Source organism: Scyliorhinus torazame, chromosome 9 (genome assembly GCF_047496885.1).
Source record: "Scyliorhinus torazame isolate Kashiwa2021f chromosome 9, sScyTor2.1, whole genome shotgun sequence".
Taxonomy (NCBI): Eukaryota; Metazoa; Chordata; class Chondrichthyes; order Carcharhiniformes; family Scyliorhinidae; genus Scyliorhinus; species Scyliorhinus torazame.
The window spans coordinates 49,745,755-49,759,550 of record NC_092715.1 but is presented as its reverse complement, the minus strand read 5'-3'; the positions used below and the strand labels follow the sequence as shown (position 1 = coordinate 49,759,550).

The window sequence follows — 13,796 nt, the reverse complement described above, 5'->3', positions numbered from 1 at the left end:
AAGTGATTCAGGGCCCAGAGAATCACACAGGCCCGGAGATCCTGGTGCCCGGCTTGCTAAGTGGATGCAAACGGGTGATTAGGACCCATTTGCATCCACCCCCTTGTGTGTGGGTGCAAACCAGGATCCCTCCACCAGCGGGGGGGGGGGGGGGCAGGGCATTGCAAATGGATTGGTGCCTGGCGCCAATTCCGTTTTTACCTCGAGCTGCCGATTCTCCGCCGCATCAGGAACCCCGGCGGCAGAGAATCCCGGCCATTATCTTTACAAATTAAAAAAAAAAATTAAGACAGTAATAATAATCTTTATTGTCACAAGTAGACTTACGATAACACTGCAATGAAGTTACTGTGAAAATCCCCTAGTCGCCACATTCCAGCGCCTGTTCGGGTACACTGAGGGAAATTCAGAATGTCCAATTCACCTAACAAGCACGTCTTTCGGGAATTGCGTGAGGAAGCTGGAGCACCCGGAGGAAACCGACGCAGACCCGGGGAGAACGTGCAGGCTCCACACAGAGAGTGACCCAAGCCGGGAATCGAACACGGGTCCCTGGCGATGTGATAGTGCTAACTAATGTGCTACTTCTCATTTGCAGTTTTCTGGGGCTAGGTTTGGAACACTGAATGTTCCAACTCACCGACTTCTTTATGTGCTGATGGTTAATTGAAGGCAGCAGCAAAAATCACAGCTACCTCCCAGTCACAGAAAAGAAACAGAAATGAGGCCCTTGGACGCCTCTGTAAATTGCCCTTCCATATTTACTGTGCCAACCAAAACCATCGGAAAATTGTATTTTCTTTATTGGGGAAAAACCAGGACCCGAGATTTTCCCAATGTGATGTGGATTCTTGTGGAAATTGAGAGCCTTTAGAAAGAATATAGATCCCATTTTCTGATTAATATTGAAAATGAACTAGCCATACTTTATCAATCTACTGGGGAGGATGCGTGGATGGCTGTATGTACCTCTGAAAATTAAACCAAATGTGGCATGAAATTCACGCAGGATTCAATGATGTCAGAGAAACCGCCGAAGTTAGTATTCCATTGCCAAGCCAAGACAGCTATGCTAAACAGGGCCCCAGGGGCTCAAAGTGATTTCTGCAATTGAGAAGAGGGTGGTGCATCTCTTCAGCTTCAGAAATTATCTGCAGCAGCTTCCATTACTGATTCTCGCAAGATCTTTGTAATCCAAATGGTTTCTTATGACAGTGCTGTATCATGTTGGGATTTACTACTTCCATAGAAAGGCCAACTATTTTGAATGTTCATTTGAATGTTCCCCTCTTAAAAATGTTTGATCTGCATCTGCACCCATGTATGCGCAATGTGCGTAGGTTTGTCCTGCTGCTGTAATTATGGGTAGTGGCGGCACGCACCGATTTATAATTTTCCACGGTGAACGGGAACCACCTACAACCAAAGGAGAAACAGCGCAACAAACTCAAAGTACACATGCTAATTCAGCAAATCCTACACAGAGGTTGAGGGACCACGTCATCATGGGAGCCGTATGTAGCAGGCTGCCATTGCAGGAATATAACGGCAGAGATTAATAATAGGTTATCCATCTTACGGATCTCGTGTACATGTGCAGCTGCAAGCAAGTGCAGACACCTTGACGGCAAATGTTTGAATCAGCAGTTAGAAATGCACAGTGTTCAGCTTCAAAATGCAATTTTTTTCACTGTCCAAGACTCTCAAAAGATGTAATCTCTGTGATTCACGCGACGCTTGACTAAAATGGCTAAAGTGAATGTTGAATGACATTGTGATCACAGTGGAATCCTCGGTGATTTGTGATTTCAACAACAGAAGGACAAGAATTGCAAAGTGACCAGATTTTGGTTTTCATGGTCAACCTTTGAGCTCTTCTGGAAAATGCATGCCTGCCAGGCGTCTGAGGGTCACCTGTAACAGGTATGCCACCTGGGGCGAAATTCTCCGGAAACGGCGCGATGTCCGTCGACTGGCGCCCAAAACGGCATAAATCAGTCGGGCATCGCGCCGCCCCAAAGGTGCAGAATGCTCCGCATCTTTGGGGGCCGAGCCCAAACCTGAAGGGGCTAGGTTGGCGCCGGACGAATTTCCGCCCCGCCAGCTGGCGGAAAAGGCCTTTGGGGCCCCGCCAGCTGGCGGGGAAATTACATCTCCGGTGCGGCGCATGCGCGGGAGCGTTATCGGCCGCTGACGGCATTCCCGCGCATGTGCATTGGAGGGAGTCTCTTCTGCCACCGCCATGGTGGAGACCGTGGCGGAGGCGGAAGGGAAAGAATGCCCCCACGGCACAGGCCTGCCCGCGGATTGGTGGGCCCTGATCGCGGGCCTGGCCACCGTGGGGGCACCCCCCGGGGCTAGATCGCCCCGCGCCACCCCCAGGACCCCGGAGCCCGCCCGCGCCGCCTTGACCCGCCGGTAAGGTAGGTGGTTTAATCTACGCCGGCGGGACAGGCATTTTAGCGGCGGGACTTCGGCCCATTCGGGCCGGAGAATCGCGGGGTGGGGGGCCCGCCAACCGCCGTGCCGCGATTCCCACCCCCGCCGAATATCCGGTGCCAGAGAATTCGGCAACCGGCGGGGGCGGGATTTACGCCAGCCCCCGGCGATTCTCCGACCCGGCGGGGGGTCGGAGAATCTCGCCCCTGATTGTGATCAGGTAAAAAGGGCTGCAGTGGGCTTCTCCATACACTATTATGTAAAACCTGGGATATAAGATGGAACATGGGTTTCAAAGCAGAAATCTGGCTCCTTTTATTCAGTTTGATTTGCACATCCTAACAAAGTTGAAGTTTAAGACATTCTTTGTTCTGATATATTGGACAAACCTGGAACAGGATAACAGCATGATTACAGAATAGGAAATAACAGAATGCCACTGATTATTTTGTCATCCTAGACTCAGGTTACCACAACAACCCAATACCAAAGGCACGATTTACCAGACTCGTCACGGCAGACTTGGTGACGCGACGAGACCAGTGAGTCTCGCAAGAGGCCTCCCGCGAGATGTGCGATGTTCGAAATGTCTCATCGTGCGAGACGTCTCAATCTGGATCTCATCCTCGCTGGGGTGAGGATCTGCAAGAAATAATTAGCAGGTCTGGCTGAAACTGAGGAGAGGGAAGCAGAACTAACATTTGGAGTTGAATATAGCTTTTCAGAACTCTGGAGAATATAACAACTCGGGATTTGCTTTACTTTGTTCTCTGATGCCAGGATCAGTCTCATGGTTATTCTCTGATCAGGCGCTTCTGGCCAAGCTGTCCCAGTACAGCTACAATACTGGCTACAGCTCTACCCAACAATATGGAAAATTGTCCTAGGTATTCTGTCCATAAAATGCAGGGCAAATCTAATCCAATCAATCATTGCCCCACCAGTCTGCTCTCAATCATAAGCAAAGTGATGGAAAGTGTCAGTAGTGCTATCAAGTAGTATTTACTCAGAAATAACCTACACACTGATGCTCAGTTTGGGTTCTGCTAGGGCCACTGGGCTTCAGATTTCATACAACCTGGTCTGAACGGCACGGTGGCACCATGGTTAGCACTGCTGCCTCACAGCGCCAGGGACCTGGGATCAATTCTGGTCTTGGATGACTGTAGATTTTGCACTTTCACCCTGTGTCTGCGTGGGTTTCCTCTGGGTGGTCCGGTTTCCTCCCACAGTCCAAAGATCTGCAGGTTAGGTGGGGGTATGGTGCTACGGAGATAGGGAGATGGACTGGGCCTAGGTAGATTGCTCTTTCAGAGGGTTGGTGCTGACTCGATGGGCCAAATGGCCTCCTTCTGCACCGCAGGAATTCTATGGTTCTATGAGAACATGGAAGAAAGGACTGAATTCATGTGGTGAGGTGAGATTTTTTGTCCCAGACATCAAGGCAGCATCTGACTAGGTACGGCACAAAGGTGCCTGGCAAAATTGAAGCCAATGGGAATCGGGGGCGAAACTGGTTGCATTCATATCTAGCACAAAGTAAGATAGTTGTGTTTGTTGGAGGCCAATCATCTCAGACCAGGGGCATTGCTGCAAGAGTTTCTCAGTGTAGTGTTCTAGACCCAACCACCTTCAGCTGCTCAAAGGCCAGATGAGAAAATATTCACTTATGATGAAAATGAAATGAAATGAATGATTGCCTAGTGATCAGCACCATTTATAACTTCTCAGATGCCAAAGCAGTCCAGATACTCTCTATTTGTCTGAATCAGTGCAGCTCCAACCACACTCAAGAAGCTTTTAAAAATTTTTTTTAGAGTACCCGATTAATTTTTTCCAATTAAGGGGCAATTTAGTGTGGCCAATCCACCTACCCTGCACGTATTTGGGTTGTGAGGGCGAAACCCACGCAAACACGGGGAAAATGCGCGAAATCCACACGGAGAGTGACCCAGAGCCGGGACCGAGTCTGGGACCTCGGCGCCGTGAGACAGCAGTAATGCTCAAGAAGCTTGACACCGTCTAACACGAAGCAACGAGAATGATAGGCACTTCATTTATCACCTTAAACATTTACTCCCTTCACCACCAATGCACAGTGGCAATGGTTTGTCCGTCTACAAGATGCAATGCAGAAACTCGCCAAGCCTCCTTGGATAGCACCTTCCAAACCTGCAAGGACAGCAGGTGCATGGGACCACACCATCTGCAAGTTCTCTTCCAAGTCACATCATCCTGACTTAGAACTATACGGCTGTTCCTTCACTGTTGCTGTATCAAAACCCTGGAACTCTCTTTCTAACTGGTGCTTGCTTGTATGTATGTACACCACATGGGCTGCAGTGGTTCAAGCAGTCAGCTCAGCTCACCACTTACTCAAAGAGAATTAGGGATAGCCCATAAATACTGGCTTAGCCAGCAATGCTCATATGCCATTAATGAGTAAACGAAAAACCTCCCCAGGGCTTGAATGTCTCCCTGTGTCTTTAGGACTAAAGGGGTGATTTTCTGACTCAGTACAACACTTAGTGTCGGAATTTTCCAGTACACTAAACATCAGTCTAGGCTCAGATATTCACTACAATGGAGAGCTTCTCCACTGAGGCAGAAATCCAGAAAATTGCCAGAAATTCCTGTCCCGCTCCGAGCAAGGCATATTCCAATTCTGAAGGGCGGGAGTAGAGACAGGCTGGGGTTCCCACATGCACAATTAAAGGGGCAATAAAGGGCCGGGCGATGTGGGGGGAATAGGAGGAATGAGAGGCTGTGGGGAGCGGGTGGTGGTGGGGGTGGGGTGGGGGGACGTGAGGTAGCATAGGTTGGCATGGATGGGGCATGGGGTGTGTGTGACGGAATGGAGGGGTGAGGGCAGGAAGGCTGTTTCTTGTTTTAGACCTTTAGTGAGCGATGGTGGTATAGTGGTGAGCATAGCTGCCTTCCAAGCAGTTGACCTGGGTTCGTTCCCTGACCATTGAAATAACAATTTGACCTTATTTTATACCTTTTCCAAATTTAACTCAACACAGTACCTCCGCACCCAGCAGGCTTTACACTTGTTCCCGGGGGTGGCGGGCCCCACTTTCAATCCAGCTTCCCACCCCGGAAAGAAAGTCCGACTTGCGGGCAGTCATTTTTAAAGGATGGGTTTGTGGAGCTGTGAATTCGCCCCTCCTGCTTCAGCTTGTTTAGTATTATTCAGCTGGGGCTAGTGAAACATCTCTTTCAACTTTAACCGTGCCTATTCCAACACCATTCAGGGAAGACTTAAGTTACCCATTTCCTTTAACTTCTCTATTTTTTAGGGCAGCACGGTGGCACAGGGGTTAGCACTGCTGCCTCACAGCGCCGAGGTTCCAGGTTTGATCCCGGCTCTGGGTCACTGTCTGTGTGGAGTTTGCACATTCTCCCCGTGTTTGCATGGGTTTCGCCTCCACAACCCAAGGATGTACCAGGTAGGTGGATTGACCAAGCTAAATTGTCCCTTAATTGGAAAAAAAAAAGAATTGGGTACTCTAAATTTATTTTTAAAATATTACAAAAAATAAAAAAAAAAACTTCTCAATTTTCTGTGTGAAGTTTTAACTAGCCTTGACCATTAGCCTAAGCACCAGCAACTCTTGGATCCACGGACCATCAATCTCAAGAGCCTAACAGCTCTTGATAAAGATTGGTACAAACTGGTGCCAAGTGAACAAAGGTCAGGGATTGTACACAAAGTAACATTGTCAGGTGTTAAAAAGACGAGACTGCATCATGAAGTTAAAAGAAGAAATCTAAAATTTGACTCATCGGCTGAATTGTACATTCTCTGCAGCAAAGCACTGCTGTATGTTCCACCATCTTTCAGTACGGGTCTTTGATGCACTAATCTTTATTATTGTCACAAGTCTATTGTCACATTAACACTGCAATGAAGTTACTCTGAAAATCCCCTGGTCGCCACACTCCGGCGCCTGTTCGGGTACACTGAGGGAGAAGTCAAAATGTCCAAATTATCTAACAAGCACGTCTTTTGGGACTTGTGGGAGGAAAGTGGAGCACCCAGAGGAAACCCACGCAGACAAGAGGAGAACGGGCAGACTCTGCACAGACAGTGACTAAGTCAGGAATCGAACCTGGGACCCTGGCGCTGTGAAGGAACAGTGCTAACCACTGTGCTACCGTGCCGCCCATGATAATCTTTATTGTCACAAGTAGGCTTACATTAGCACTGCAATGAAGTTACTGTGAAAATCCCCTCATAGCCATATTCCGGCGCCTGTTCGGATACACAGAGGAAGAATTCAGAATGTCCAAATTACCTAGCAGCACGTCTTTCGGGACTTGTGGGAGGAAACCGGAGCACCCGGAGGAAACCCACGCAGACACAGGGAGAACGTGCAGACTCTGCACAGACAGTGACCCAAGCCGTGAATCGAACCCGAGACCCTGGCGCTGTGAAGCCACAGTGCTGACCACTGTGCTATCGTGCCGCCCAACCGATTGCCTATGTATACATTTCTTTAATGTCTAATAAACGTGCAAGCGTTTTACCTCATGCATCTTGGTCTCACATTCCTGGTACACAGACAAGTGCTGCAGCCTCCAACCTTACAAGTGGATGAACGAAAGTGGCACAAAAAGATGTGGGAACAGAAGACTCTCATGGCAATAGAAATATTCCACTTGAATGGTTGGTTCGGCGAATGGCCTGTTTCACGTGGGAATTTCTGTGCAATTCCATACAAGCTGCCAATTACACCTTGCACCACTGGGAAAGAACTGAATATCTTTGAACAGGCCACTGAATAAAATTGAAGAGCGGGTGAGAAGTACTCATCAAACAAGGAAGAACATTTGCGACTTGTTACTTTAACAGCTGCCGATGCAGTCAGCAAGCATTCAGCACTGTTTAAAATTAGAGTTTGGATTAGATTGTCGGTGAAAACTATACGTGCTCACTTTACAGCAGCTGTTACTGTGACCAGCTGAAAATTTTCCTCATTCCGAACCAGGTTGAGAGGGGAATAACGACAACCCTTTAAAACATGCTGCTGATTAATAAATGGATAGCAAGTACGGAAATTGACTGCAATGTTGTGCTGCAGGCTGCAAGTCATGGGATTTGTCTGGGGAATCTGCACAGCATCAAGTAACTTTACCAAACTATGCGAAAACATTTTGCTTTTATGGCGTATAATTCCTGTCATTACAAAATAGCATCTGGTAGCTACTGTGAGCAATTGCTGTATGTAAAAAATCCAGCATCTCGAATGACTATCAGACATGGAAATGTCATACTTGAAGTGTTCATACCTGCTCTCGGTTGATCCACATATACTAACAAAACAGCAACAAGTCACAAATGGACAGGTAATAATCAGTAAACAAGTAGCATCTTCTGAAAAATAAGGAGGCCACTTATTTCTGAATGGCTTCTTCCAACATTGAGCTTGGGATTTTGCAAGCAGCTGCCAATCTATAAGCATCTCTCAGCAACAGGAATTAGACTGACCTTGAATAAATGCAGCACACCTCAAAGCACTTTCAGAAAATTCATTACTTATTGAGTTATAGTCACTATTGTTATGTATGCAAATGTGGCAATCACTTTGTGTATGGCAAAGTCCTACTAACAGCGCTGAGATTGAAGGACCAGTTGGTGTTGGGAGAGGGATAAATGTGATCAGGACACCAGGAGAACGCCTCTTGAACAGTACCATGAAAGAAAGGAAAAGTTTCGCATTTATTTAGCGCCTTTAATGACAACCAAGAAAGTATTTAACGTTTGACCACTGTTGTAATGTTTGAAACAAGGCAACCAATTTTCACATAGCAAGATCCCATAAACATCAATGTGACTAGATAACTTTTTTTTTTGTGTGTGACATTAGCTGAAAATTGATTTGAAGAAGAAAGAAAGACTTGCATTTATGGAGCGCTTTTCATAACCACTGGTCACCTCAAAGCATTTTATAGCCGATAAGGTTCTTTCTGAAGTGTGGTCACTCATGTAATGTAGGAAATGCAGCAGCCAAGTTACGCAAACTTCCACAAACAGCAACGTGTGAATGGCCAGATAACCTGTTGTTGTGCTGTCGATTGATGATAATTATTGTCCAGGACACCAGGGATAACTCACATGCTCTCTTTCAAAATAGTGTCATGGAATCTTTTACATTCAACCGAGCAGGCAGATGCCATTTTGATTAAGATTATTTATTTGTGTGGGTGCAGGTACTGTGTGTTGCAAGTTTGTAGACTGAGCAGATCAGTCAGGTAGTCAGGATGTAACACTGATTTAATGCCAGCAGTGCCATTTTTGGCCTGAAACTCTGACACTCTGGGCACGATTTAACAGGACAAAAAACAGAGTCCTATTTTGGGCGCACTTAGTGGGGTCTTTCTAGGCGTATTCAATGGCACTTGGCCCGTTTTAATTTGTCCTCGGCGGGGAACGTTCCGTCGAGGCCGCAGAAGACGACTTGCGGACCAGGGTGCCATTTTAAAAGGTTGCCCCAATCTTCCGACCCCCCCTCAGGTATCCCATCCCAGCCTCCGGAATCCAACACTGCACGTGCAGGGTCTTCGAGCAACCCCCCCCCCCCCACCCTCTCGCCACCTCTTATGGGCAAGGCACCTCGAGCATGACCCCTAGCAAAGGCATATCTGGCACCCACCAGGCACATTATATGCTGGGCGAGATCCAAGTCAGCATATTCAAGTGACCCATTAGGCTCATTTAAATACGAATGCGCCGATTCGCCCGGCCCCCGGGGGCCTAATGGTCTCCCCAGCAAGGCCTGGACCGGGCATGGACCAGGCGTAACAGCACCTGATAGGCCATTGGAGACCCTTGGGTGGTCGGGGACAAGGCAGGGTGGCCACCTGGCTTACCCTCTGGCACCCGGACACCTTGGCACCGCCTTCCTGGTACTGCCAAGGTGCCTGGGTATGAGGTGGGCCATGCCCATGAAAGGGGGGATGAGGGACGGTATGAAGGGGGGGGGGTAAAGAGCAGGTACGAAAGGGCCTCTTAAAGGTTGGGTGCTTTAAGGGTAGGGAGCCCTGAAAAGGGAGGGGTCTTCAGCGTCCGCCATAGCAGAGTGTCCTCACCTGGGGGATGTGGGATAATGCCTATGTGTGCGGGGATGACATTGGGGAGTGTGGGGGACTCTCAAGCTCACTTAAAGATCAGGGCACCCTTTCAAAATAGCGGCCCGATCTCTGAGGAGACGGTGTTGCCAGTGAGTTCAGCTCTCCAGTGATGATAACATTTCTAAATGTGGGCTGGACCAGGGAGAAACCCCAACGCACCAAAAAATGACTAAGCATGGTTGAATAGAGGTGTGGATCTCACCGAAAAAGCTGGCGAGAAACATCCCGCCAAATGTGTCGAAAATGACACTGAGGGCGGAATTCTCCGGAAAAATGTCTAAGTGTAGTAGTGAGCAGGGCTTCCCGGAGCTCAGCACAGCGAGGCCGACAACGCAATTCAACGTGAATTGGTACACTTAACGAGGCCTCACGGGTTTCTCGTTGCAAATTAAGGTTCGCCAGCTGATTCGCCAGGACCACTCTTGCCAGCCCCCCGCCCGCTAACAAGGTTGATCAGCACGTACTCAGCCAATCCCAGCCAGCTCGCAACAATGGCGCCCAGGAGACCGGCCCAAGATTCAGAAATGCTGACCTGGTGAGGCTTTTAGATACAGTGGAGGCCAAGAGGGATGTCCTGTTCCCCCGAGGGTCCAGGAGAGTCTGCCATAAGACAGCCAGTGCTGCCAGGTGGCAGCAGCTTTCAGCTTGTGGCGTGTGACCAGGAGGACTGGCCTTCAGTGCCGGAAAAAGGTCAATGATCTATACCGGGCAGCACAAGTGAAGTAGACACCAACGCCCCCCCCCCCACCGATCATCCACCCCCCAACTCCCCATTGGTTACGCCACAGTTGGAATATTGTATGCAGTTCATTGGAAGGATGTGATTGTACTGGAGGGGGTGCGGAGGAGATTCACCAGGATGTTGCCTAGGATGGAAAGTTTCAGTTATGATGGGAGGCTGGACAGGCTGGGTTTGAGTTCCCTGGAGCAGAGGAGGCTGAGGGTGGTGAGGCGGGGTACTGATAGAGGTTTACAAAATTATGAGAGGCATAGATAGGATAGATTGTAAGAATCTGTTCCCCATGGCAGATGTGTCTAAGACCAGAGGGCACAGGTTTAAGGTGAGGAGTAAGTAGTTCAGATGGGACCGGAGGAAACATTTATTCATCCAGAATGTGGTGGAAATATTGAATGGGCTACCTGAGAGGGTGGTAGAGGCAAGTACTCTTGCAATATAAAGAAGCACTTAAATCGCAAGGCATAGTAGTCTATGGACCAAATGCTGGTAAATGGAATTAGTGTAGATTAGTATTTGATGGTCGGCATAGACATGGTGGGCTGAAGGGCCTGTTTCTGTGCTGTATGAATCTATGAACATGGTTGTGGCGCAGGGAGGCAGGAAAAAGAAAGAGGTGCATGCTGTGGATCAGGTATGAATGTTGGGTGAAGGGTCAGTGGGATGTGACAGTATTTAGGAATGAGCATATTGTTATCTTCAGTAGCTAAACACAGCCTCAATCATGGCCACTGTCTCCTCCATCAGGAGAAGAATATGCTGTCATGTTCTTTCCCCGTTCGGTGCTGTTGCCTGTTACGTGCCAACTTGAAGCACATAAGTGTTAAGTATGGTGCACTGAGCAGTGCAATTGGTCATATCTGACATTTAAAGATAGGAACATATTAAGTCATTCAGCCCTTTGAGCTTGCTGTGCCATTTGCTAAGATCATGGCTAATCTGAATGTTGTTTGAACCCCACTTTCCTGTCTGCTCTCTTAATCCTTGACTCCCTTGTCTTTCAAAAATCTATCCAACTCAGCCTTGGATAAGTTCAATAACCCAGGCTCCAGAATTCCACAGATTAACGAGCCTCAAAGAAGTACATTTCTCCTCATCTCCGTCTTAAAGGGCATTCCTCTCATTTTTAAATTGTACCTGCTCATTCTAGTATCCCCCAAAAGAGGAAGGGTGTTGGGAGATACATTTACTAACCTTTCCCACTCGTGTGAGATCATTGAAATTCTTTTGGCACTGCATCCAGTTCGTTGGGACGACACATCCAGGATGGATCGCAACAGCTGTCTACCCCAATTGCCTTCTGAGAGTTTGACTGCAGGGCCTCCTGGTCCAATGTGGATCATAGAATTCACAGTGAAGAAGTAGACCATTTGGCCCATCGAGTCTGCACCAGCCATTGGAAAGACACTCCACTTAAGCGCACACCTCCACCCTATCCCCGTAACCCAGTAACCCCACCTAACCTTTTTGGACATTAAGGACAATTTAGAATGGCTAATCCACCTAACCTGCACATCTTTGGACTGGACACATGGAATGTGGATAGAGGACAACTTTTCTTCTCTGCAACTCCTGAACCAAAGTCCGCAGTGCAGCTTTGGAAAATCAAATTGCCAATTATTTGCCACATTGTGACATAATTCAGTGTTTCGTGCTCACACTTTCTCATGCAACCAGTTCCAGTCCCTGCTGCAGTCAGAATGCCCCTTCCCTTTAAAAGGTGAAAGTAAGCTCTAAATAGTGCAAATTAATTTTCAGTGGCGCTATCCTCTCACAATTTTGTAATCCCAGGTGTGCAACTCAACAGCATACATAGCGCTGGCTGAAATGGGTGAGCAGTACACGTCATAAGCAATGGTGCAGGTTAACTGCGCATTGCGATTCTTGTGCAGTTTTCTGGGCGTACTGAGATTCATGGCCATCATTTTGGTCTACTAATCTGGCCTAGGTGGACATATAACTCTCTAAGGTGGAGCCCTAGGTCTGCACAGTAGTCATTTGAGATTACAGTGAAGGTGCCAAGGCCGGTAGGAGCAGAGGGACTGCTTGAACCTGTTCTATACCATTTTGTGAGATTGTGGCTGATCTGTGAGCTAACTCCACATGTTCACTTTTGCCCCGTAGCCCTTAGTATTTCTAATAACAGAATGCTGGACTGATCAGTGGTTATACTGACTCCCTTTGTGACCACACACTCCAACGCAGACTGAAGGGTGTTGATTCCATGAGAAGAGAGGCCATACAGGTTGGAAGCAGATTCCTCCACAATCTCAGGTACAATGCGAAAACACCTTGGTAGATCAACTAATACTTGATATAATTAAGAGGGGGCTAACAATTTGCTTTTCATGCTCAGCCGTGCTGGGAGAGGACATCTGCTTCTGCCATGTAACACAGGTACAGAGAAATGTCCTGGCTAAATCAATGGAAATCAGTGGAGAGAGCCAGGTCCCTGTGAATCTTGGTCCCAGCCTTATTCTTGATCCTTCCGCTGTTCTCCCGAGATAATTCTTCTAAATTATTTACATTGACCAGATTTGGATAAATCTCTCTTGTTTCCCCGAAAACTCACCTATCTGAATCCACTGTGAATAACGTCTTTGGTTAGTAATCAAAACAATTTGTACTTGTACAGAATTAAAAGCTAATCTGATTAAAGCAAGCTGGCCAAATGCTAGTAGAAGCACAAACAACACAAAAATGGCTTATCAGGGAATTTACAGATTAACTTGTTAGATTCCAATTCCGCTAACTGTCAAAAAGAAAGGATTCGGAAATACTTCACACTATTTAGAAATGTATCTGATTGGAAAATAGATTCCCCCCCCCCCCCCCCTCGCTGGACACATGAACATTTTCAAAATCAAGCTGTGTTATTCCGCACTTGAGCACTTTTGTAACGCAGTTCTCCTCTGAATAAGCGGGCTGACAGAAAACTTGGTAAACATGCTCGCAAGGGATTAACGATGAAACAAACAAACAAGTGAAATGAGACAAGCTTTGGCTCCAAAGTGCTAATCTGGATAGGGATGATTTAAATTGCTTTGGAGGAATCAGGAATTTGGCCCACTATGCCTCTGAATGAGACTCCAGCTCTTAGCATTTAGACGGACCAATTTCTGTCAGAGAACTATTGTAGCAATATCTCAGGCTCGTTTCATTAACAGGAGGGAGGCGAATCACAGGATCGGCAACAAGTCCATCCTTTTACTGCTCCTGCCTAGCCAAGCTAAATGAAGCTCTTTCAAAGTCAAAAGTAGGGGAAGATATTTTTATTTTTAAAAAATTATTTTCCTTAAAATTTAGAGTACCCAATTAATTCTTTTCCAATTAAGGGGCAATTTAGTATGGCCAATCCACCTACCCTGCACATATTTGGGGAGAAAACCACACAAACATAGAAAATACAGCACAGAACAGGCCCTTCAGCCCTTGATTTTGGGCCGAACTTTTGTCCTAGATTAAGAACAAATTAATCTACACC

The 13,796-nt window shown here is 47.3% G+C and overlaps 1 protein-coding gene across 3 annotated transcripts in view; it reads right to left on the bottom strand.

Annotated features, from left to right (window-relative positions):
- Window positions 1–13,796, bottom strand: part of LOC140429185 (storkhead-box protein 2-like) — a 484,578-nt gene that overhangs the window by 220,737 nt on the left and 250,045 nt on the right. Inside the window, exon 1 of one of the 3 annotated variants that reach the window (XM_072515856.1) lies at window positions 6,973–6,994. The exons of the other annotated variants lie outside the window; for them this stretch is intronic. The gene's annotated coding sequence lies outside the window, so the exon portion shown is untranslated. Of the gene's footprint in view, window positions 1–6,972; window positions 6,995–13,796 lie in introns of those variants that run through there. 3 annotated transcript variants of the gene reach the window in all.